Source organism: Lissotriton vulgaris, chromosome 3_1 (assembly GCF_964263255.1).
Source record: "Lissotriton vulgaris chromosome 3_1, aLisVul1.2, whole genome shotgun sequence".
NCBI lineage: Eukaryota > Metazoa > Chordata > Amphibia > Caudata > Salamandridae > Lissotriton > Lissotriton vulgaris.
Window position 1 is genome coordinate 1,280,143,721 of NC_141689.1, and position 24,795 is coordinate 1,280,168,515.

A 24,795-nucleotide genomic window follows, 5' to 3' on the forward strand; every position below is an offset into this window, starting at 1 on the left:
ACTTAAACCTTGCGATTTATGGATTATCACCGCATATGCCAAGCAAACAGGAAACTGCTTACGGCGAACATATAAGTCTTTAACAAGCAAAAACCTAGCAGAGCAACGACCAATTAGCTGTACTTCCTCAATGCCATCAAATTTAATTTTTTAAAATTCAATTCCATCTCTACTTCTGTATTTCTCAAAATCAACAACATTACCCATTGATCCATTTACCAGACCTCTTTCAACATGTAAATTCCTTCTCAAAATGATTCGGCAATTTAAACACACATTCAAAGTCTTCAAAACCCGTAGTTTTAGATATAGTCTTCTCTAATGAATCCAATTTAGATTTCAAATTCTCAGACAAAATAATTGTTGCTCCCATATGCTCTATTCTGTCAATAGCTTCCAATTTCACAATCTCTTGGTTTTCTAAATTCAACATTTTGTTGTTGAAGATGGAACATTCTGCAAGAGTTGGCATCAAACATATTCCAGATTTCTTCTCAGTAATTTTCCGAAAAATATCCTCTGGCAAAACGTCTTTTTCTGGATATAAATTCGACAGTAAGTGTGCATGTAAAGCTTCTTTACCACGCTCAGTCACTTTCCCGATTCTAACATCTTGCAGAATATTCTTGTAATCTTCGTCCTTCGCCTGACGCATATTTTCACGCAGCTCAGCATAACTGAAGTTTAACCATATGTTAACATTGCCAATGCTCCCTAGGCACTTCTTGGTATCTTCATGTGTAAGCAGTTTAAACACTGGTTGTCCTTTCACTGGTGTCAGCTGCAGAAGATCACCAAAAACAATGATGTGTTTGCCACCGAATAACACATCATACTCTGTTTTAAGAACTTCCTGCATTCTCAAATGCACAAAAGCAAGCATGGTATTGGAAACCATGCTTACTTTGTTAATGATAAGAAGTTTCATCTTCTTCAGGACTCTAGATACTTCACAACAAGCATCTCCAGATAACTTGTGGTATTGTAATTTGTTATCATGCTCCACTGGCAGCATCAGTAACCGATGCAAAGTAATCCCTTTAATGTTATGAGCTGCCAGTCCAGTAGGAGCGGTCACAACACAAGACAGCGATGATTCAGTCCTTTTCTGCAGATAACATGAAATTGCTTTAATGAGGAAACTTTTTCCAGTTCCTGCTTCTCCACTCACGTACAGTCGGACAGGCTTCAACGACGTACATGAGCACTCTTCTTTCTCATGACTTAATCCATGCTCAATTTGGTTGGTAACTTCGTCATATATTTTCCTCTGCTTAACATTGAGTTGTCTTTCCAATTCTTCTAAGTTAACCGCATCCTGAGCATGCGCCATGGCTCTTTCCACTTCAATCATGGCAGTGGCAGCTTCATTTTCGATAACTGGTTCTCCTAGTGGATCCTGACTCAATGAAACAGAACTCTGACTGTCCTGAGAACTGTCTCTAGCAATCTCGGCTGCAATTGTTGCTTCCTGCTCAATTTCTGCATTCAACATTTGTAGATATTTGGGAAAAACAGGACATTCTATGGACTCCTTGGCTGCATTGAAGGAGTCTTCGTAACAGAGAAAATCCCCAAGCAGTTCCTCTTCTGCACGCCAAGGCTTGAAAAGTTGCAAAAGAGCTAAATAGAAAAACTCTTTTCTTTCGGAAGATTCGCAATCCAATTTTTGATGATTTATCAATTGACATTTTTTTTGCTTGACCAGACATCCCTCACTTCCAATTACAGCATACACTCCTTTATCGATATCTTCTTTGACGTTCCTCTTGAAAACATAATTTTGAAGAACATCATACAGACAAGCATTCTCCAGGTGACTGCTTCTATTTGGATAATATGTATCCAACATGTTGCTCTTCAAAATATCTGTACTGTTAGGCTCCTTCTCCGCCAAATACTCATTTTCCCGTACAGGTTTCAGAACTCGATTACGCGTTCAAGCAAGACCAAGACTCGCCCAAATGATACTCCTAGACTTGGCATAGAGACTTGCTGAAGATAACCGGTCAGAACATTCGTAAGCTCCGATTTCTCGATGCGACAGCATCTTCAGACTGAAACTGTACAACTTCTTACTGAGGCTCTTTTCATGGGAAATGTACTCCCACATATCCTTCAGTTCTGTCTTTTCTTTTTTGGTGATGTAAGACGTCACATACCGAGCCACAGCCATACAGTTGTCAGCCACGAACTGTATATCCATGTTAGCATTCCACATGGACAAAATCACTGGGTTGTAGTCATTGATGTACTTGGACTCTTCGTTTCTTTTCAAATTGTATGTGTTTTTGGGTGATTTCCTCATAACATTATGTCGCAGCAAAGACATCAAATTGTTCACTCTTCCTTTGGATATCACCGACCGTGGAAATGAAAAACGACATTTGGTGTAGTACTTGTCCTTGTTTCTGAATTTACGACGACAGTACTTTCCACAACAATGGCTTTGAAACCGTAAAACTTGTTCTCTTAGACTTTTGTCTTCGTTTGTCTTTGGAACAGCACATGTAGCATACTGTTCTATGAAACTCATCACTAAGTCATCCGGATCTGTTCCAAATTTGGGTGCATCTTTGATCCATAGCAGCATATGTATATGAGGAGCACCTCTTGCTTGATACTCCTTCCTCCAGAAGAAATCCAACATCTCTCCAAGAGGTGGATTTTTCTTGTTCGTGATGAAAGACATCATAGCTTCAAATCTATGATTGAAGTACCTGCATACATTCACTGGATCCAAAGAGCATAGTTCTCCGGGTGTCTTGAATTCAATATTTTCAATGTTTCCATTTACCTCTCGTAGAAATTCAAGTAAGTCTTCCCAGCCATACTCAGCACAGCTGAGAGTGAGGAACCATGTGGGAGTTCCTAAGTTCCTCAGCATACATTTTAAGTCACCATGACGGCGGTACCAATACTCATTAGTACCACGTTGACAAGCCATGAGATTAATCAGGTGAGAATCCAAAATACTGTCTTGCACATTGACTTTATCCATAAAGTCCCTTGCCGAGATATTTCGCAGTTGTACACCACTTTTCAAGATGTGGTTCACTGCATAAGACAATCCAGAGAGATCACTTTCAAACAGTAAATGAAATAAATAAGGAATGCATTGTCGAAACCTAGGATCTTCTGTATACAATCGTAATGTCCGGTATTCTGAAGCAGGAACTTGAACAGGTCGCTCATCATATCGTCCTCCTCGACCTGTAGGAAAAACCGGTGGAAAACATCGAGCTTCCAAACTTTCCTCCCAAACACTAATGGGACTCCCTTTGGCTTGTTTCATTTGAAACAACTCAATAGCATTCCCTATGACTTCCTTGGAATGCAAAGGATGAACACTATAATGTTCATATATTTCTTCCTTTTTAGAGGCTTCTACTTTCTCAATTTGTCCAGGACACAAATCGCTGTCCTCTTCTTCACTTACTTCCTCTTCTGCAACACATACATTCTTGTAGTACCTATTGTTTTTTATCAAATACAATGTTGCCTTTTTGACTTTCCTAACATCCACTAAATCTTGCCAGATTTTCTTACTCTTTGTCGGAACACAATTAACTATGATAACCAGAGGTTCCTCTTCCACTTTCTCTACTCCAATTGTATTAATGTTTTTCTTCAAATCCAAAGGCAAATAAACAACCCTTCCCTTTAATCCTCTCTGTAAATCTGATGGAGGCAACTTCCCTGTCTTTGGCTCCATTCGTACAATAGCCTTGAAGGGATGGACACTTTGAATCAAAATAGATTCATAAGTATTTAAATCCTTCAATTCAGAAGGAATGTCATCTAATTCCAGATTATTATGAACCGCTCTAGCAGGCATCTGGTTTTGGTTTAATTTGTTATAGCAATAAGTACACATACGTTGGTTAGCTCCCAAATCAAAACAATTTTCTACCATCAAGTATGTAGCAAAATCCTTCCATTCACTATTGTTTTCCATATCACTTTTTGCATATATATCCACTAACTTAGTCTGATTCTTATAATAAGTCCGTCGAAAACACACACAAGTGAAATTAGGGCTCTCACTTGATTTCACCATAAACGTGGAAATTTCCTTATGAAACTTATCTGTACTGAAAATCTGTACACTGTCTTCCACATTACCTTCTTCTAGTGGTTCAATATCAACATTGTTGTCTTTACCAGCAAAGTAACAGAACTCAATTTCTTGACAAATATTCTTCACATCTACTTCAGAACCATGCAAAAGAGCACTGCTTAATTGTTTAAGCATAATTGCTGGACTCTTAGCATAATACAACATTCTCACTAATTTCCTCACTTTATTATGATGCACTGCTAGCATCCTGAAATGATGAAAAACACTCTGGCATACTCTCCTGGAAAGACAAGCCAGTGAATGACCATGCAAACCTGTCACTTGTCTCACTCTGCAAGGATCTATTTCTTGCAACATCTTTATTTTTTGCTTTACACTTTTCTTATGAAATGTCCGTATAAAATCACAAAGCAAATTGATGGAATCCTGTCGCACACTGCAAATAGAACTACACTTCCAGGTGTACACTGGTCCCTTAGGACGTCTCCCTAAAACCTCATCACTTAACGCCTCTTCTGCATCTGCAGACACAAATATTTCTTTTTCAACCGGTTGACCATCTTTCACCTCATAAGCTCGACCACTGGTGTCAACTGCATGCACCAAATCATTGTCCTGAAAATAACTCTCCTCATTAAAAAATGCCTCACTATTTGAACTATGCATCCATTCTCCTGAGAAAACATCACAAAAATTACTTCGATTTACTTCTCTCTTCCATCTACTATTTGATTTTAAAACATAGATTACCTTGTTTAGTTTCCTAATTCTTATTAATTACCAAAATAAATCACTTTTGCTTAATTTCGAAAGCCTGATCAATAATTTTCTCGACATTTTTCTTTTTCTTATAAAATGCCACTTTCTGTTGGCCTTTCTTAAATTGTTTTAGCAAATTGACATTTACCCTGTTGCGGAACATTCGCCTACGAATGTCCCTGAATGCATTTTCCCTTCTACTGCCATGCACAGAGTTATCTCCTGCTGTAGCAGAAACTTTTTTGACGGGCCTTTCCTTTCCATTTAAATTGGCTCTCTTTTTCGGCACTAAAACTTGTTCTGTAGTTATACTTTTGTTTCTACAAATGTTTCTAAGAAATGATTTCGTTCGCTTACCCGAAGCTTTCTTCGTGCGTTGAGGTGATTTTAATGTAGAGGACTGCTGCAAAAATGTACTATTCTGCTGTCTTTGACGTTTCGTAGCCTTTCGGATTCTTTCCTTAGACGGCATTGTCTAATTTCTCAATAATCTGCAGTTGAATCTGTGGTAAAATATAATAAAAAATGCTATTAACCACTAATACCAAACAGTAAATCAATAACAGTAAGAATTTGATTCAGCAACGCTATAAAGATGATTCAATAAAATATTTTTAATTTTACTGTGATAGTGATAGTATTACAGGGCTTTCATGCAAATGACTACCTACCCTGCAACAAAAAGCCCACATGAAACTTTACGCACATTAAATTGTGTACTTACCTGCAATAATCCATATGCCAGTGTTTACGTCCCTCCACCCTGCCCCTCCCCCTCCCCGCATGCCTGCCCCACCGTAACTCCCTCCACGACCCGCAGCTGCTGTTTTGCAACATGGTGCTTCTTGTAAATCTCTCCTGCATTACAAAGGTGATGCAACAACAGCACAAAAGAGGCGCACAACCATCATTAATCTGTCCCTAAGACTTTAAGGGCCAGATGTAGGTCGGTCGGTAACGACCGAAAAACGGTATTTTCGGCCGTTACCGACCAGATTACAAAATTTGTCATATAAGGGGCAATATATTACCGAATCGGTAAAATTACCGAATCGGTAATTTTACCGATTCGGTAAAATAAAACATCGGTAAATATACCGATTTGAAGCCACCCATATGTAGGTAGGACTCTTCAGAGTGCCAGGAGCCTTTACGAATCGGTATTTTACCATCAAAACCAATTTGATGGTAAAATACCGATTCTAGGGCCAGATGTAGGTAAAAAACATTTACCGATTTTAAAATACCGAATTGTACCGATTCGGTATTTCAAAATCGGTAAATAGTATGTAGGTCTCAACATCTGGATTCGTTACCAAATCCTTACCAATTCTTTAATTACCGATTCGGTAAATACCGAATCAGTAATGCCCATTCATTCCTATATGCTTTGAAGCCCATAGGAATGATTAGGCATTACCGATTCGGTATTTACCGAATCGGTAATTAAAGAATTCACAAGGGTGCAGGGCGTGTCACTTTGACACCCTCTGGCACCCCCAAAAAAGGCACAGGTGCCATGTGGCAGGCATACCTGCCTGTCACATGACATACGTGTGCATGCACACGTGTGCATGCACACCGGAATCGGTATTTTACCATGAAGTTGGATCTCATGGTAAAATACCGATTCGTTAAGGCCTTTGGGACTCAGAAGAGTCCCACCTACATATGGAATTTACAGAATCGGTAAAATTACTGATTCGGTATTTTACCGAATCGGTAATTTTACCGATTCTGTAAATGTAGATTTACCTACATGTGGCCTTGGATTTAGTCCCCTACATACCGATTAGCCATTTACCGAAATCGGCCATAACCGGTCGGTAAATGGCCTGAAACGGCCACCTACATCGGGCCCAAAGTGTACATGCATTTGATTTCAAAAAAAGTTTTTAAACTTTTTAAGTAAAACAATTATACACCTACATTCATGGCGAACGGACTTAAAATGCCTTAATACACATGAAAACGTTTTTTTAAGGTACTTGCACCTTTTTTTCAATAACTTTTTACATGGCTATGTAACTCAAACAATCAAAAACAACATTTTTCAAGCACACATCGGGGCGTATTTACAAGGGCCTTGCACCATGGGGAAAGTGACTACAAATGACCAGACACACATGGGGACGTATTTACAAGGCCCTTGAACCAGGGGGAGTGACTTGAAATGGCTAGGGACACATAGGAGAGTATTTACAATGCTCGTGCAACACTTATGCATCATTTTTTACATATACACTGTAGAACAGCATGGGGCAATAACAACACAAATGCATCATGCATCTGTTCTGCAAAAGCGATGCATTGCAGGAATCACATCACAAGTAAATAAATTCTCATTTTTTTAAAAGCATGCCTTTTCCTTAAAAACGATTTTCTGATCATGATTTAAAAAAACACAACACAGCTCCTATGTACATACACACCTTATCAGTACTAATACTTTACATCAACTACAATTACAATTGGTAAAAGAATGCAAAATAGCCTTTGAAAGCAGAATGCAAACACTTGACGCAAAACATCATTTTAAATACACAGCTGACTTTCTTATTTACTCAAAAAAGCATACTAGTCTTTATCTAAAATATAGAAACGATAACTCACCTTTACAAATTCTTTTTGAATTTCAAAACAATCTCAGAAACACACCAATTATTCTTTAACAGAATTAAAGGTATGCACTCCAGAGGCTGGAACCAACAAAGGCACTGAAACGCTGATATTCATCACACATATCTCTCATGTCAGCCAATCAAAACTCTTCCCTCACTATTTTCAAATCAACACCCTTCCCCCCTCTGCCCTTTCTGACCTTTTTTCCATAGCAACTACCGCCTGCCAGACCTCTCAGATTTACAAGTTCACACAACAATGTTTCAAATGAACTCTGAACTCTCAGTACACATGCTAATCCACTGCAATCTTTCATAACATCATTTTTTATTAACCCTTCAAATTACATCTTTCAAAGAACACATCGATGCACCCTAACTTTCTATTTTCAGCAATGGAAATACACCAATCACTGCTAATGAATCATTTGCACTTAAACTCCACATTTTTTTTTCATTACAAACTTCACTATTTCAACTGCCATTTCATTCCCACACTTCATCTGACTGCAGCAAAAACTCCTCTAGCCATGTTTTCAGTCTGGATTCTTGGACATAGCTACATCCACTGGGCTCACAGGTATGCAGATAACTGAAATTTACACAACCTCAATTTACAAAATGTGGAAATTAAATGGATTGGCCGAAGAGGATTGAAATGTCACCAATTGATACTATTGGTGAAAACCTTTTTACATTTGCCAAACCCTGACCTCATAATAGTGCACTGTGGCGGAAACGATTTGGGCACTTTGACTGGGGTAGGTCTGGAAATGCTCCTAAAAGATACCTTTGAGCAATTGATGACACTTTTTCCTCAAACTGCCTTGGTATATTCCAATATATGCCAAAGACAAAAATGTAGGGGGTCCAATCAATTTTGTCCACAAATTGAAAAATCGAGGAAGCATGTAAATAAGTCTGTTTCAGCTTACATGAGGGACCATGGAATGGGCTGCATCTACAACAATAACTTGCGTTACTACATGCAAGATATCTACAGAGGAGATGGCGTGCATTTCTCAGATGAGGGGAACAAAGTTTTCATACTAAATTTAAGAATGTGTATTGGTTCCTACTTATAAGTTTCTAGAACATACACAGAACCCAAAAGCTCTTTTCAGAGCTACCTTAACTTAGTGTACTCTTTTGAAATTTCGAATGTACCTTTTTTCACTTATTTTCACCTATATTCGCTTCCCGGTACGCTACCCAGTTCGCGTACCGGCAGCTAACCACGCGATAAAAAACAATTTTTTTTTATCGACATATATGAGCCTCCTCAGCCACCCTCAGAAAACTTAAGGAGACAGGATACGTCTAAAGTACCCCAATCTACCCATTCTGAACATTATTTACCCTCCATCTTGTATCTCAATTCTACAGAAACACAAAATGGAGGACTCCCGTAACGCTGCAAGTTCGCGTACCAGGAAACGCACTGACAAGCACTCGCTCAAAAAAGGTGGGAAAGTAATTTACAGAAAAACAACTGGAGACACTTTCACCAACTAAACAGTAGCTCATACTACATACCAATCCCTACCATTTTCACAAATATCGTTGGAATACCATTTAGCCATTTAGCATGTAGAACTCTCTAAAATCCCTGAGGTAAATTACTTCACAAAACATATCGGAAGTGTTGGAAATGACAACCAATTAAAATATTACTTTCAATTTCAACTATTATATCATGACATTTCATTGGTTATGTACCTGAATATATATATACAAAGAGAGAGAAACACACCCATTTTGACTACTACTTCGTGAAGTGCATAACAACAAAAAATCAACTGATAACTTCAAGTTATATTTAAAAGGTAAGATGTTATTTATAAAACTGAAGTATGTTCTGTACTGTAAGCTAATTAGAAAAACATTTTCTGTCAGTTATATTCTATCACTCTGCAATACTTATAGAATAAAATAGACTTCTCTGTTTTAGTTATGGCAGGGCCAGTCCAAGGATTTGCGAGGCCCTGGGCTAAAAAGGAACGTGCGCGAAGCCCCCTCCAATTTACATAAGTGGCCCCTTGCAAGGAGAACATTCACAGACACTGTGGGGGCCCCAATGTCCAGCATTTTGACGCCCCCACAGTTTTAACTTTTAATCCACACGCATTTCTCACACCTTCATAGGTGTGAGAATTGATTGTTGTCTAAAAGTCTCCTTCTTCCTCCCCTATACCTCCTGACACCATCCATGAGAGGCTCAAGGAGGGGGCCCCCGCCAATGGACCTTAATTGCAGGCGACACCTTTCTTTCTGATAAGATCTCCATGCCTAGCGCCGACCCTGAGTTAAGGATAGAGTTAGACTTCTCCAGTATAATTCAGAATTGACTAAGAGTTTATTTGATAATTTTCTTCATATTTCTACTTCCAATTTGATACCATACACTGCCCAAAGAAAAAAACACTGTTTAAATAACCAAACTGCCTGTCTGTACTGAAACCCAACAATGCCCTATCTGTACTGATATATTTATTTTTTATGTAATTTACAGCAAGAAAATGGAAGGACAAGAAAATGAAATTAATATTTCATTTGAAATTAATATGGAAAACAATCCTAAGGAAGACAAAGAGGAAATAGACTTTATGGATCACTCTCTGGACCAAGACTTAATTAATTGTGTAGAAGAAATAGAATCATGGAATGAAAAGGAGGACATACCTGATGAATTAATGTTGGAAATTCTTTTAGATTTTGAAATATCACAACAATAAATTTTTATTTAAAAATTAAAAATAGTTTGAGACATTCTTCTTTTTTATATGTAAATTATGAAAAAGTACCAAAATAGATATAATATAAAGTGAGACTTAAAATATACTGTGCCACTTTTTTGTGTTACATACTAACTTTGTTCATAGTTACTTCCTTTCTCCCACTATATAATCCCCAATGTGTATTTAACATCTCTTTATCATCTCCTGCCACCATGTTGTTTCGGCTTTCCAGACAGACTATGGTATGAATTCCATATACCACAATAACTTCTTTAACAACAAGCAAGATATCTACAAAGGAGACGGCGTTTATTAAATTATAGACTCTACATTGATACCTACATGTAGCTACGTAAATAAAAAAACAAAAAAAAACCAAAACAAACAATCAATAAACATACAATAAGTTAAAAGTCAATCATTCTTGTTTCCTTATAGTACGCTCCCCAGACCGCTTTCCGGTACGCAAACCGGGCGCACCCCACGAAAATTTTTTTTTTTTTTTTTTGGCCCCGCGGGGCATTTTAATATCCCCCTCATCAGTCCTAGGGGGTCAGAAGGGGTCTACCTTGCCCCCTTTCCTTCATTTCCCCCCCTCGTTTTGGCCTCCTCTTGTCTCTCGATCCTACCGAGAGACAAAATGGCGGCCGCTACGGACTGTTTAGAATGTTGACAGACACCGGAGAGCCAATCAGCTTCGCTTCGCAAAGCTCCGTTACGCGAAAAGTACGCGAACTGGTGCGCTATCCAGGACGCTGTCACAGATATATAAATTTTTTTGAACGTTAATTTCTCAAAATCCACTGGAGCACATATATTGAGACCCAGCAAAGGCACATCGGGCTAACAGTCCCTACAATTTTGCCAAGTTTCGTGTAAATCCATTCAGCCATTCGAGCTAAAAGTGAGGCCAAACGCCCTATGGAAAAATGAATGGGAAAAACGCATTTTGGGACCCCCCTTTTTTCTCGGCCCCCCCCTTGACGTAACCCCACCAAATGTTCAGGGGCTGCTCAGAAACACAATGTGCCATTTTCCTGAAAATTTCAGCCAATTCCGTCCACAAACGCCAAAGTTATTAGACATAGAATTTTCAGAAATCCCATGGGGAAAAATCCTAACTATATATACCTACTGGCGACCGCCAGTAGGTAATATATATATATCTATATATCTATCTATATATATATATATATATATATATATATATATATATATATATATATATATATATATTACCTACTGGCGGTCGCCAGTAGGTAGTTATAGTTAGGATTTTTTTCAATGTTAAATCTCAAAATTCTATTTGGAATAACTTTAGCACCGGTTGACGAATCTGCCTGAAAATTTCCTGAAAATGGCCTCGTCGAACTCCGGTTCTTCCTTGAAAGTTTGGGGGGGATACGTCAAGCGGGGCCGAGATAAAAGGGGCGTCCCAAAACGCGTTTTCCCCATGTTAATTTCCATAGGGCGGTCGATTTCACTTTTAGCTCGAACGGCTGAATGGATATACAGCAAACTTGGCAAAATTGTAGGGACTGGTAGCCCGATGTGCCTTTGTTATGTCTCAAGATATGTGCTCCAGTGGATTTTGAGTAATTTAGGTTCAAAAAAATATATATATCTATAGGCGCTCTCCGGTGCGCGCACCGGAGAGCGCTCCAGGCGCGACACGCGACTTGCGCGCAGAAAGCTGATTGGCTCTCAGTTGTCTGTAAACATTCTAAACAGGCCGGAGCGGCCGCCATCTTGTGTCTCGGTAGGATCGAGACACGAGAGGTGGGCAAAACAAAGAGGGAAATGACCATAAGGGGGCAGGGTAGACCCCCCTTGACCCCCTAGGTTTGATGAGGGGGCTATAAAAGGGCCCCGCGGGGCATTTAAAATATTTATTTTTTTTCCGTTTTGCGCGGGGGCAGCGCCCGGTACGCGCACCAGGTAGCGCACCGGGGAGCGTAAAATGAGGGAAAAAGATGACAGAGTTTTTAAAAAATGAAGTTTTTATTTAGAAATTGGAGGTAGTTCTAAAAAGAACTTTTTTGTTTCTTCTTTTTGTTGTTTTATATTTTTTTTGTGTTTTTTTAACTTTTTGAACTTTTTTTGGCTTTTCAAAACAGTTTTATATTTTTTTTGTATTTTTTTAGGGGGAGAAACAAAAAAAGGGAATTGAAACTGGCTCAACTGGAGCAAAAAAATAAAAAACCCCAAAAATTACTTATTTTTGGGGCACTTGTGATTATCACCTGCAAGGACGATGAGCTTAACGCTTTTTTCACCATAGGCGGTAAGCTTGCCACATGCAGAACAAGTGATTTTAAAATCAGCAAATCTTGGCTGAATGCAAGGCATCATCTCGGATGTTTCTGGTCCCGATGAAGTGGGTTGGTTTGTTTGGGAGGTGGTCCTTGATGACTGGGGGAGGTTACTGGCCAGTTCCCTGAACTCAGCACGAGAGTAGTTGTTTGGGTGCTTTCTGGTCATATGTCGAATCATGGTATAGTTACCAAATGAATATTTTTTGTTTGGGTTGCCCCGTGAAAGTTCATCATTGCAGATTAGGCAAGTTACCTTGGGCGCATTCACTTTTTTCTTGCCCTCTGGGATTGAAAAAAAACTCCCATACAATGTGTGGCTTGGGTTTGTATGGGGTATTTTCTTCAGGCAGCCATCTTCTCCTCCCCTCCTCCTCTTCCTCTTCCTCCTCCTCCTGTTCTTGACCACCAATATAATCTTGAGGTGGTCCTCTTGGTGGTTGTGGTGGTGGTGGTGGGGCAGATGCACCAGCTGCTGCTGCTACTGAAGCCATTATTAATATCAAAAAGGTACAGAGATGTACAAACAGGTCTTCCTCAGTCAAAGGACAAAGTCAGAATAAGGAAAAAAGGTGGGGTCTTTCATCATTTAGAAAAAAAACTGTCCTGAACCAATGAGAAGTGTTATTTTCAGGTCACAAGACCAGGGGCTTCATCATTATGAAACTAAAACTGTTATGAACCAATGAAAAGTGTTATTTTCAGGTCACATGACCCGACGCGCTTACGCTACGCGCCCCGGGGCGCTTCGGGTCGCGTAGCGTAAGCGCGTCGGATGTTTACGTTGAGCGATCGTATTCGCTCGAGTACTTCCGGGTGCGCTTACGCCGTGCGTATCACGCGGACGCGGCTACGCGATACGTCATGATCATGTTTTCGTTCGCGATATTGGCGCTTACGGGACGCTCCTCGGAGCGCGCCCGGGGGCGCTTTATAAAAGTAAGCTTTTCAGGGCGCTCCCCGGGAAGCGCACCGGGAGCGCTCCAAAGCAAAAAATAAAAAAAAAAAATGGGAAAAATTGTAGGGACTGGTAGCCCTATTCTTAAGTGGTTTTTACGAAAATTAACTTTGATAAAATATATATTGTGCTACATTGGGCTATATATATATGCCAAAATGCCAAAATGTCACCCAAATGTAGTCCAATGTAGCCCAATGTAGCCCAAAGATGGCCACCAGAGACCAAAAAATGTAAATGTAGCCCAAATTTCAACTAGATGTAGTCCAACTGTAGCCCAATGACAGAATGTACCAGAGTGTTCTAAAGAACAACTAGAGTGCTAACAGTCTTATTTATAAAGTGAGACTTATAGTTAGGAATTAGCATTAAAAAAACCTATGAAATTCACTGAAAAAACCATAGGTTTCACACCAGTTATAGTTAGGAATTAGCATTTAAAAAACCTATTAAATTCACTGAAAAAAACCATAGGTTTCACACCAGTTATAGTTAGCTGGAAATTTTACTGATATAAAACCATTGAAATTCCCACGTTATAGTTAGTCGGACTCACTATAACTTGCGCGTGCAATGCACTGCTGATGACATCACATATTACATCACTCATGACATGGTCAGTGACATCACTCATGACATCACTGATGACACCATCCTTGTGACACAGTGACAGACCTCCTCTCACTGTAAAGTAACCTTTGAAACACATATTGAAAAATTGAAACTAACATTTTCAAAAAAGTGCATATACCCATACCAGTTACAACAACCAATTCAGTAATTTCACCATCTATATACAAATTCACACATTCACCAACAGTTTTATGTATTCACTCATACATATACTCATTCATCATATGTAGTGATACCCCTATTCATTCTGTTACACACCGACAGTCATCAAAAACTTACTCATACATATACTCACACATGCAAATAAACTAATAAACATCCATTTATTTGCATATACAACTATACACACATTAGCACATTACTTCTAAGGAAACTTACACATACTTACTCTCTTAAACAATGACTTACAGAAACACATACTTATTTAAACAGGAACTCTTTCAATCTCTCACTCTCACATATACTTACTTATATACATCAATGCTCATATATACAAGATTAAAACATATGTAGTTACTCATAAAGACACTAGTGAGAGAGGCATTCACTCACTAACACACACATATACACACTCATCCACCCATACAGTCCTGCACATATGCTGTCTTCAAAACACATATAAATAATGAGTTTTGCATTCATGCATCTATGTGGTAAGTAACAGCCCCACCAAACCATACAGACACTCATACTGATACTAAAAAAACATCTAATAACCCATATACACACACATGTAGCTACTCACCAACCCATGCAGCCACTTGTACACAAAGTAAAACACTGATACATATATTTAAATATTTAAACATTACTCGCTAATATATGTATTCACTAAGATACACTTAATAAGCCAGTTAACCAATCAATTTTTTTTTTAAAACATCCATTTAGACACTTATTTAAACATTTATTCTTCCATCGACCTTAACATATACATATATAAAATATATTTATTTTTCAGAAAGATACACATTCACTGGACGATGTCATCAGTGATGTCATTTGAGATGTCATCAGTGATGTCATGAGTGATGTCACTGACCATGTCATGAGTGATGTAATATGTGATGTCATCAGCAGTGCATTGCACGCGCAAGTTATAGTGAGTCCGACTAACTATAACGTGGGAATTTCAATGGTTTTATATCAGTAAAATTTCCAGCTAACTATAACTGGTGTGAAACCTATGGTTTTTTCAGTGAATATATATATATATATATATATATATATATATATATATATATATATATATATATATATATATATATATATATATATATATTCACAGAAAAAACCATAGGTTATAGACCATATATAGTTAGGGATTAGCATTTAAAAAACCTTATTTTATTTGCACAAAACCATTGAAATTCCATATATAGTTAGTTGCACTAACTATATATCGCGGACCCGCAATCCACTGCTAATGATGTCACATATTACATCATTCATGACATGGTCAGTGACATCACTGATGACATCACTGATGACATCTCAAATGACATCACTGATGACATCACTGACATCTCATTTGACATTACTGATTACATCACTGATGATATCATTTATATGATAATACATCTTCAGACTCTAATATAACCTTAGATACACTCAGTGTAAACAGGCACTCACAGACTGTCACACATCCATGGAGTTACTCACACACCTAGTCAGTCATGCAAAGAATCAATCACACCTCCATTTCCTCAACTATACAGTTATACACACCTTACTTATTCAAACATATACTAACACATATTTACTCTCTTATACAATCCTTAATACAAGTTCACAATGATTCATACAGCCACTCTCACATTCACTGGCTCTTATGTTCAGTTATTTATATATGTCAACTCTCACATGGAGTGTGTTATACATATGTACTTACTTTGACATGTAGAACTGAGATATCCATTCACTCACCAATATACTCATGCACACAGTCAACTGTCCATACAGCTGTTTCTACATGCACTTTTGAACCCATACACCTAGGGAATCAACTGCTCACACATCTATGCACAGAGTTATACACCTCCCAGCCACCCACACACATACTCAGTCTCCCATACAAATATTTGGGCAACCATTCAATAACCCATATAGTTATTGATATAGCTACTGATTTAAACATGCAGCAGTTTACAGAAGAACATAAATAATGATTGCCAAATTAAGACACTTTAATCACTAACCCATGCACTCAGTGAGACACATTTAATCATTCTCTCATACAGTCAGTCATGCACCTACTAAATCCTTCATCCAGACACTTATACATCCACTCATTCTTCAATATGTAAGACATATTTTAACTTTACAGAAACATACAGTCACTGGGTGTTGTCATCAGTGATGTCATCAGTGATGTCATTTGAGATGTCATCAGTGATGTCATCAGTGATGTCACTGACCATGTCATGAATGATGTAATATGTGACATCATTAGCAGTGGATTGCGGGTCCGCGATATATAGTTAGTGCAACTAACTATATATGGAATTTCAATGGTTTTGTGCAAATAAAATAAGGTTTTTTAAATGCTAATCCCTAACTATATATGGTCTATAACCTATGTTTTTTTCTGTGAATTTCATTGGTTTTTTAAAAGCTAACATCTGTAGCTGTATAATGTATTCTTCTTTAAATCCCAAAATATATTTTAGATGTTTATTGATATTTTTTTTTTTAATATTTTTTTTCTTCGCATCCAGTAAGCGAACCGGGAAGCTTTCCGTTAGCTCATCTTGATGTCGCGATCTAGTACGCGAACCGGTAAACGTTTCGTTAGCGGAACTGTGACGCATCGCGGAAGCGCGACGTATCACGTTGTCGCGTAATGCGTCTTATGACGCGCCGCGTTAGCGCTCCAGGAAGTGCTCCGGACCGTGAACCGGAAACGATCCGGGACGAGGCGCGCACCGCGTAGCGTAAGCGGAACAGGTCATGTGACTTGTTTATCAAACTTTTCATTGGTTCATTTCACTTTTGGTTTCCAAATGATGTATGACTAGGTCATGTAACCGAAAAATAACACTTTTCATTGGTTCAGAACTTTTGCTTTTCCCAAATCATGTAAACCCCTCCTTCTTTCCTCACTCTGACTTTCATCTTGGTGAGAGAAAGACCATTTTCCAATATTACAGCAATGGCTTCTATCCTTGCTTCAGCTGGTGGACCCCCACCACCACCTCAACCTCCTCATGACAAGAGAGGACCACCATCACAATTCATTTCCAACAGATAGGAGGAAGAGGAGGACCTAGAAGAAGAGGACACAGATGAACCTCAATTTATTCAGGAGTTGCCCCGTGTTTCCCGAAGAAAAACAAGTTTTATATGGCAGTTTTTCTCAATCCCTCGAGGGGAGAAGAAGGTTAATGCCAAGTATGCCACCTGCCTAATCTGCAAATGCAGATTATCTCGAGGCACTGACAAAAAGTATAGTATGGGCAACTATACTATGCATCGACATATGGCCAGGTGGCATCCATTAAATTACAGCCGGGCAGAGTTAAGGGACCTTCAAGATAATCCCCCGACAACTCCTGTGGCCAGATCAACATCAAGTATATCTTTGACTGGAAGAGAGGCACAGGAAACTATAGCCCTTACACCATTTTTGGGACATTATTAACATGCCTATGTAACTCCCATAATCAAAATCTAAATTTGCCAAGCACAGGTGGGAGCGTATTTACAAGACACTTGCCCCATGAGGTACGCTTTCCATTTGAAAAGTGTAAAATAACATAATAGACACTCAAATGCCTTATAAATATGACCCAAAACAACCTATGAAGCTCTAGCAGGACATATCCAGAAATGTAATTGATTTCAAAAAAATCGTTTTTAAACACAGCATATAAATCAATTGTATACCTGCATTCAAGAGGAAATGACTGAAAATGTCCTTGAGACACATGAAAGCGTTTTTTTAGAATGCCCTAACACCATTTTTTTGACATTATTAACATGGCTATGTAACTCCCATAATCAAAATCTAAATTTGCCAACCGCAAGAGGGAGCGTATTTACAAAAAACTTGCACCATGAAGAACGCTTTCCATTTAAAAAGGAAAAATAACATCATAGACACTCATATGCCTTATAAATATGACCCAAAACAACCTATGAAGCTCTAGCAGTACATATCCAGAAATGTAATTGATTTCAAAAAATCGTTTTTAACCACAGCATATAAATCAATTGTATACCTGCATTCAAGAGGAAATGACTGAAAATCTCCTTGAGAGACATGAAAGCGTTTTCTGGAATGCCCTAGCACCATTTTTTGGACATTATTAACATGACTATGTAACTCCCATAATCAAAATCTAAATTTGCCAAGCACAGATGGGAGCGTATTTACAAGACACTTGCCCCATGAGGAATGCTTTCCATTTAAAAAGGAAAAAATAACATCAAAGACACTCAAATGCCTTATAAATATCTCCCAAAACAACCTATGAAGCTCTAGCAGTACATATCCAGAAATGTAATTGATTTCAAAAAAACGTTTTTAAACACAGCATATAAATCAATTGTATACGTGCATTCAAGAGGAAATAACTGAAAATGTCCTTGAGACACATGAAAGCGTTTTCTGGAATGCCCTAGCACCATTTTTTGGACTTTATTAACATGGCTATGTAACTCCCATAATCAAAATCTAAATTTGCCAAGCGCAGGTGGGAGCGTATTTACAAGACACTTGCCCCATGAGGAATGCTTTCCATTTGAAAAGAAAAAAAATAACATCAAAGACACTCAAATGCCTTATAAATATGACCCAAAACAACCTATGAAGCTCTAGCAATCAGCGACGGCTCGTGGAGGGAGTTACGGTGGGGCAGGAGGGTGAGGAGGGGGCGGGGCAGGACGGAGGTTGCTAAAAACCGGCATATGGATAATTGCAGGTAAGTAAACAATTTAATTAATAAAACTAATTTCGTAGCTCGCACTGCATTGCATTTTGCGATGCAAGGCGCACTACGAAATTCGTTTTATTAATTAAATTGTTTACTTACCTGCAATTAACCATATGCCGGTTTTTAGGAACCTCCACCCTGCCCCTCCCCCTCCCCACCCTCCTGCCCCACCGTAACTCCCTCCACGAGCCGTCGCTGCTAGCAGTACATATCCAAAAATGTAAGTGATTTCAAAAATCATTTTTAAAAACAACATATCTGTTTCAGCTTACATAAGAGACCATGGAATGGGCTCCATGTACAACAATAACTTGTGTTACTGCATGCCAGAATGCTACACCGAATATGCAATTACAATTTCTCAAAGAAACAAAATCTATTTGTATATCACTAGAGACAAAGCCACATTTTAAAAACACAGCTTTCTTCATCATTTTCTCCTTAAATCATACTATTCTCTATCTAAATTAAATAAATCTTTTCTCACCTTAGCAAATACTTTTTGAGTTTTGAAAACAGTCTCAGAAATACACCAAATTGTCTTCAGCAGAAGAAAAAGGATGCACTCCAGAGGCTGCAGCTATTGAAAGCACAGAAATACAGATATTCATTTCACATATCTCTCATATTAGCCAATCATAACTCTTCCCTCACTTTTTTCAAATCAAAACCCTTCCCCCCTCTGCCCTCTCTGCCTTTTTTCCATAGCAACCACCTCCTGGAAGACCTCTCATGTTTGCAAATTCACACAAGAATGTTTCAATTGAACTCTGAACTCTCAGTGCACCTGCGTATCCAGTGCAATCTTTCATTAAATGTTTCTTCCTTGACCATTCAAATTACATCTTTCAAAGAACACATCCATGCACCCTAACTTTCTGTTTTCAGAAATGGAAATGCACCAATCACTGCTAATGAATCATTAGCATTGGAAATCCACAGTTTTTTTTCTTTACAAACTCCTACTGTTTCAACTGCCCTTTCATTACCACACTTCATCTGACTGCAGCACAACCTTCTCCCATCATGTTTAAGGTCTGGATTGTTGGACATAGTTACATCCACTGGGCTCAAAGGTATGCTGAGAACAGAAATTTACCTAACCTCAATTTACAAGATGTGGAAATTAAGTGGTTGGGCCAAAGAGGATTAAAATGTCACCAATTGATACCATTGGTGAAAACCTTTATGCATTTGCCAAAACCTGACCTGTTAATTGTGCACTGTGGAGGTAATGATTTGGGCACTTTGACAGGGGTAGGTCTGGAAATGCTTTTAAAGGACACCTTTGAGCAATTAATGGCACTTTTTCCTCAAACTGCCTTGGTATATTCCAATATATGCCAAAGACAGAAATGGAGGTGGTCCAACCAATTTTCTCCACAAATTGAGAAAGCAAGGAAGCATGTAAACAAATCTGTTTCAGCTTTCATGAGAGACCATGGAATGGGCTCCCTGTACAACAATAACTTGCGTTACTACATGCAAGATATCTACAGAGGAGATGGAGTTCACTTCTCAGATGAGGGCAACAGAATTTTCATTCTGAATTTAAGACTGTGCATTGGTACCTACTTATAAGTACCTAAATGTACCATAAACCCAAAAGCTCTTCTCAGAGCTACCCTACATCTGATCACTCACAATTATTATTTTTCTCTAACTTTTTTCACTAATTTTCCACAAAATACGCTCCCCGGAGCGCTACCCGGTTCGCTAACCTAAAGCTAACCTCGCGGATTTTTTTAAAAAAATGTTTTTTTTCCGCACATATAAGCCTCCTCACCCACCCTCAGAAAACCTAGGGGGTCAAGATAAGTCTACCATGACCTCTTCTACCCATTCTAAACATTATTTGCCCTCCATCTTGTATCTTAATGCGACCGAAACACAAAATGGTGGACTCCCGTGACGCTTAAGGTTCGCTAACCGGGCCGCTTTCCGGAAAGCGGCCCTTAAAAAAGGTGGGAAAGTAATTTACAGAAAAACGACTAGAGACACTCTCACCAAATATAGATTAGCTCATACTACATAACAATCCCTTTCATTCTCACAAATTTGATTGAAATTTCATTTAGCCATTAAGCCTGTAGACCTCTCTAAGTACCGTGAGGTAAATTAGTTCACAAAACACATCTGAAGTGTTGGAATTGACAACCAATGAAAATGTTACTTTCATTTTCTACTTTTATTACCTGACATTTGATTGGTTATATACCTGTATATATATAAAGGAGGAGAAGAAAACACAGCCATTTTGACTGCTACTTCATGCTGTACTTGTACATCACATTTGAATAGCTAACAAACACTTCAACTTGTTTGTGAAGGTAAGTTGTTATTTTTAAAACTGAAGTATATTGTGCACTATAACTTAATATGGTAGACTTTTTCTGATAGATATATACTATCCCTCTATAGTAGTTATAGATTTAAATAGACTTCTCTGTTATAGTTATGAATGGAGTTAGGCTTGTCTTGGTTAAATCACATACACTTTTTTATAGTCCTATTTCCACTCTGATACTATACACTGCCAAAAGATAAATTCACTGATAAAAACTGCCAATCTAAAATTAATCCCAACAGTGCCCTATCTCTACTAATATATATTTTTTTAATCAAAATTTCAGGCAAAATGGAAGGCGAGCAGCAAGTTCAATTTACAATTGTACTGGTAGAGAGCAGCCAAGGAAAAATTGATGATTTTATGGATCAAAGTAGAGACCAGGAACTACTACAATGTGTTGAAGCAGTGGATAACCTGCTTCAAAATGAGGACATGTTACACCCTATATTAAATTTTGAAATTTCTGACACTGAAATGTTAGAAAGTTTAATGAATAATGAAACACAATCAAAATAAAAAAAAACTTAAAAAAAAGAAAACAAAAAAAAACAACAAAAACAACAAACAATTAACATACAGTATTAGAGAAGTCTATCATTCTATTATCCTTATAGTACGCTGCCCAGAACGCTTTCCGGTTCGCGTACTAGGCGCTCACCACGCAAAAAATTAATTTTTTTTTTTTTTTTTTTTTGCCCTGCTGGGACCTTTTACAACCTCCACATAAAACCTAGGGGGTCAACGAGGATCTACTATGCCCCCTTATGGTAATTCCCCCCTTTGTTTTGGCCTCCTCTTGTCTCTCGATCCTACCGAGAGACAAGATGGCGGCCGCACCAGACTGTTTAGAATGTTGACAGACACGGGAAAGCCAATCAGCTTCGCATCGCAAAGTTCCGTTTCGCGAAAAGTAAGCGGACCGGAGCGCAGCCCGGAGCGCTGTTACAGATATATATCTTGTTTTACACGTTAATTTCTCAAAATCCACTGGAGCACATATATTGAGACCTAGCAAAGGGACATCGGGCTAACAGTCCCTACAATTTTGCCAAGTTTCGTGCAAATCCATTCAGCCGTTCGAGCTAAAAGTGAGGCCAACCGCCCTATGGAAATTAACATGGGAAAAACGCGTTTTGGGACCCCCCTTTTTTCTCGGCCCCCCCTTGACGAACCCCCCCAAATTTTCAGGGGCTGCTCAGAAACAAAATGTGCCATTTCCCTGAAAATTTCAGCCGATTCCGTCCACAAACGCCAAAGTTATTAGACATAGAATTTTCAAAAGTTCCATAGAGAAAAAATCCTAACTATATATACCTACTGGCGACCGCCAGTAGGTAATATATATATATATATATATATATATATATATATATATATATATATATATATATATATATATATTGTATATATTCTGAAATCCTGAAATTCCAAGGCTGCGCTATATGAAAAATGGTCTGCTTAGAGGTGGGGCACCCAGAATATTACAGTCACATACGTGATCATAGAAATCTGACTAGTGCTGGCTGAAAAAAACTGCTGGGGAATGTACGCCTAGGTACACAAAGCCCTTTTACGGTTACAAACTCTTACTTCGACAAGGTTTCAGGGCATGCTCCACAATGTTACTTCTTCTGTGTACTAAGCCCATTTTACTAGACAAGTAATCACTTCTGATTTGCAGAATGTGAACCATTCCAAATTGGCTATAGGAGGTGTTGTGAAAAATATTTTCCCTCCTAATTTTAATTTGAAATTATTGGTATCAATGGCTTGCAACTGAAATTGCGGTCATAAACGGCTGATCAGGTACCAGTACTTCAAAGGTGGTGACTGATTGGATAAAAGGAAGGCATCCATTTCATAAACATTCCCCTTTGTTAATTGTGTTGACAGTACTAGAGGAATTAGACAGTGGTTTCGAGGACCACTGCATGTTCTCTCCAATGTTTCTTTGAATGGGAAACCTTTTTTTAAAAAGTGGCAGCAGTTCCTTTTAGTGACGTTCTTACCTCAAAGGTGGTGAATGATTAGCTAAAAGGAAGGCATCCATTTTGTAAAAATTCCCCTTTGTTAATTGTGTTGACAGTACCAGAGGAATTAGACAGTGGTTTCGAGGATCACTGCATGTTCTCTCCGATGTTTCTTTAAATGGGAAACTTTTTTTAAGAAAGTGGCAGCAGTTCCTTTAAGGAACATATTTTGAAGAAAAAAAATCCCATTTGGGATTGCCAGCATAGACATTGTGGTCTGCAGCCCCTTGCGGGCCACCATCCCTGTCTTTGTAGCCAATATTCACAGGGGGTTGCAATTTGCAAGCAGTGACTTGCCTAATTATATACCTTGAAAGCGGATCTTCCGGCGACCACTTGTGATTGGATATTTTGAAATGTGATATTTTAATCCATAGTTCACATCGCAAAACTAGAGACAAGTGGTAAAAAGTCAGTGCACGATTTACAAACACTTTTTGCGTCCTTCCTCTTAGTACATCAGCCCCCAGTGAACTCGAAGTAACTACTGTTGGGCCATTTATTACGGTTACATATATTTGGGGTACAGAGCCCCTATGTAAAACAAATGCATATGGGAGCATATCATCAAGGCACTGTAATAAAATTATCGCCGCTTTAGTGCCCGTTTTCGGGCGAAAAGTAGTGTTAATGTTTTTTCGCAATATCAGCAAGGTCACGCTTTCACGTGAATCCATGCTTCAGCCCAAAGTGGGCGTTCCAACCCACAATAACGTGAGAAATGTTGTTAACCGACCTTTCTCCTATTATCTAGCTTCACACTAACCTGCAGAGCCATAAGAAAAGTAGCTCTAACAGCGCTTATCGCTACTTTTCTTACGGCTGCTTTTAATCTGGATGGATTTGGGCTCAGATCTTTGGACTGGGGTGAATGTGTGACATTGATCCACATTCTGTCCATCGCCAGCTTTGTTTGCAATTGCTGCCATAAGTGCGCTGGGGATGCTCAGACGTGGGTCCCAGGCACTCCACACCACTGGAGTCAAGCTAGCCGGGCTGATGAGAGGTGTTACCTCGAAACCGGTCCGGTCCTCGGATGCTTGATTCCGTTATGGTAAGGACATGGCTTTTGTAGATCGGACTGGACTGTTCCCATGGGGCACAGGGTCAGAGCTGATTTGCATATCGCCATTGTCTAACCCAGGGTGGTGTGGAGTGCAAAAAAAGGATGGATTTGAGCCCAGATCTTTGGACTGGGGTGAATGTGTGACATTGATCCACATTCTGTCCATCACCTGTTTTGTTTGCAATTGCCGCCATAAGTGCGCTGGGGATGCTCAGACGTGGGTCCCAGGCACTCCACACCACTGGAGTCAAGCTAGCCGGGCTGATGAGAGGTGTTACCTCGAAACCGGTCCGGTCCTCGGATGCTTGATTCC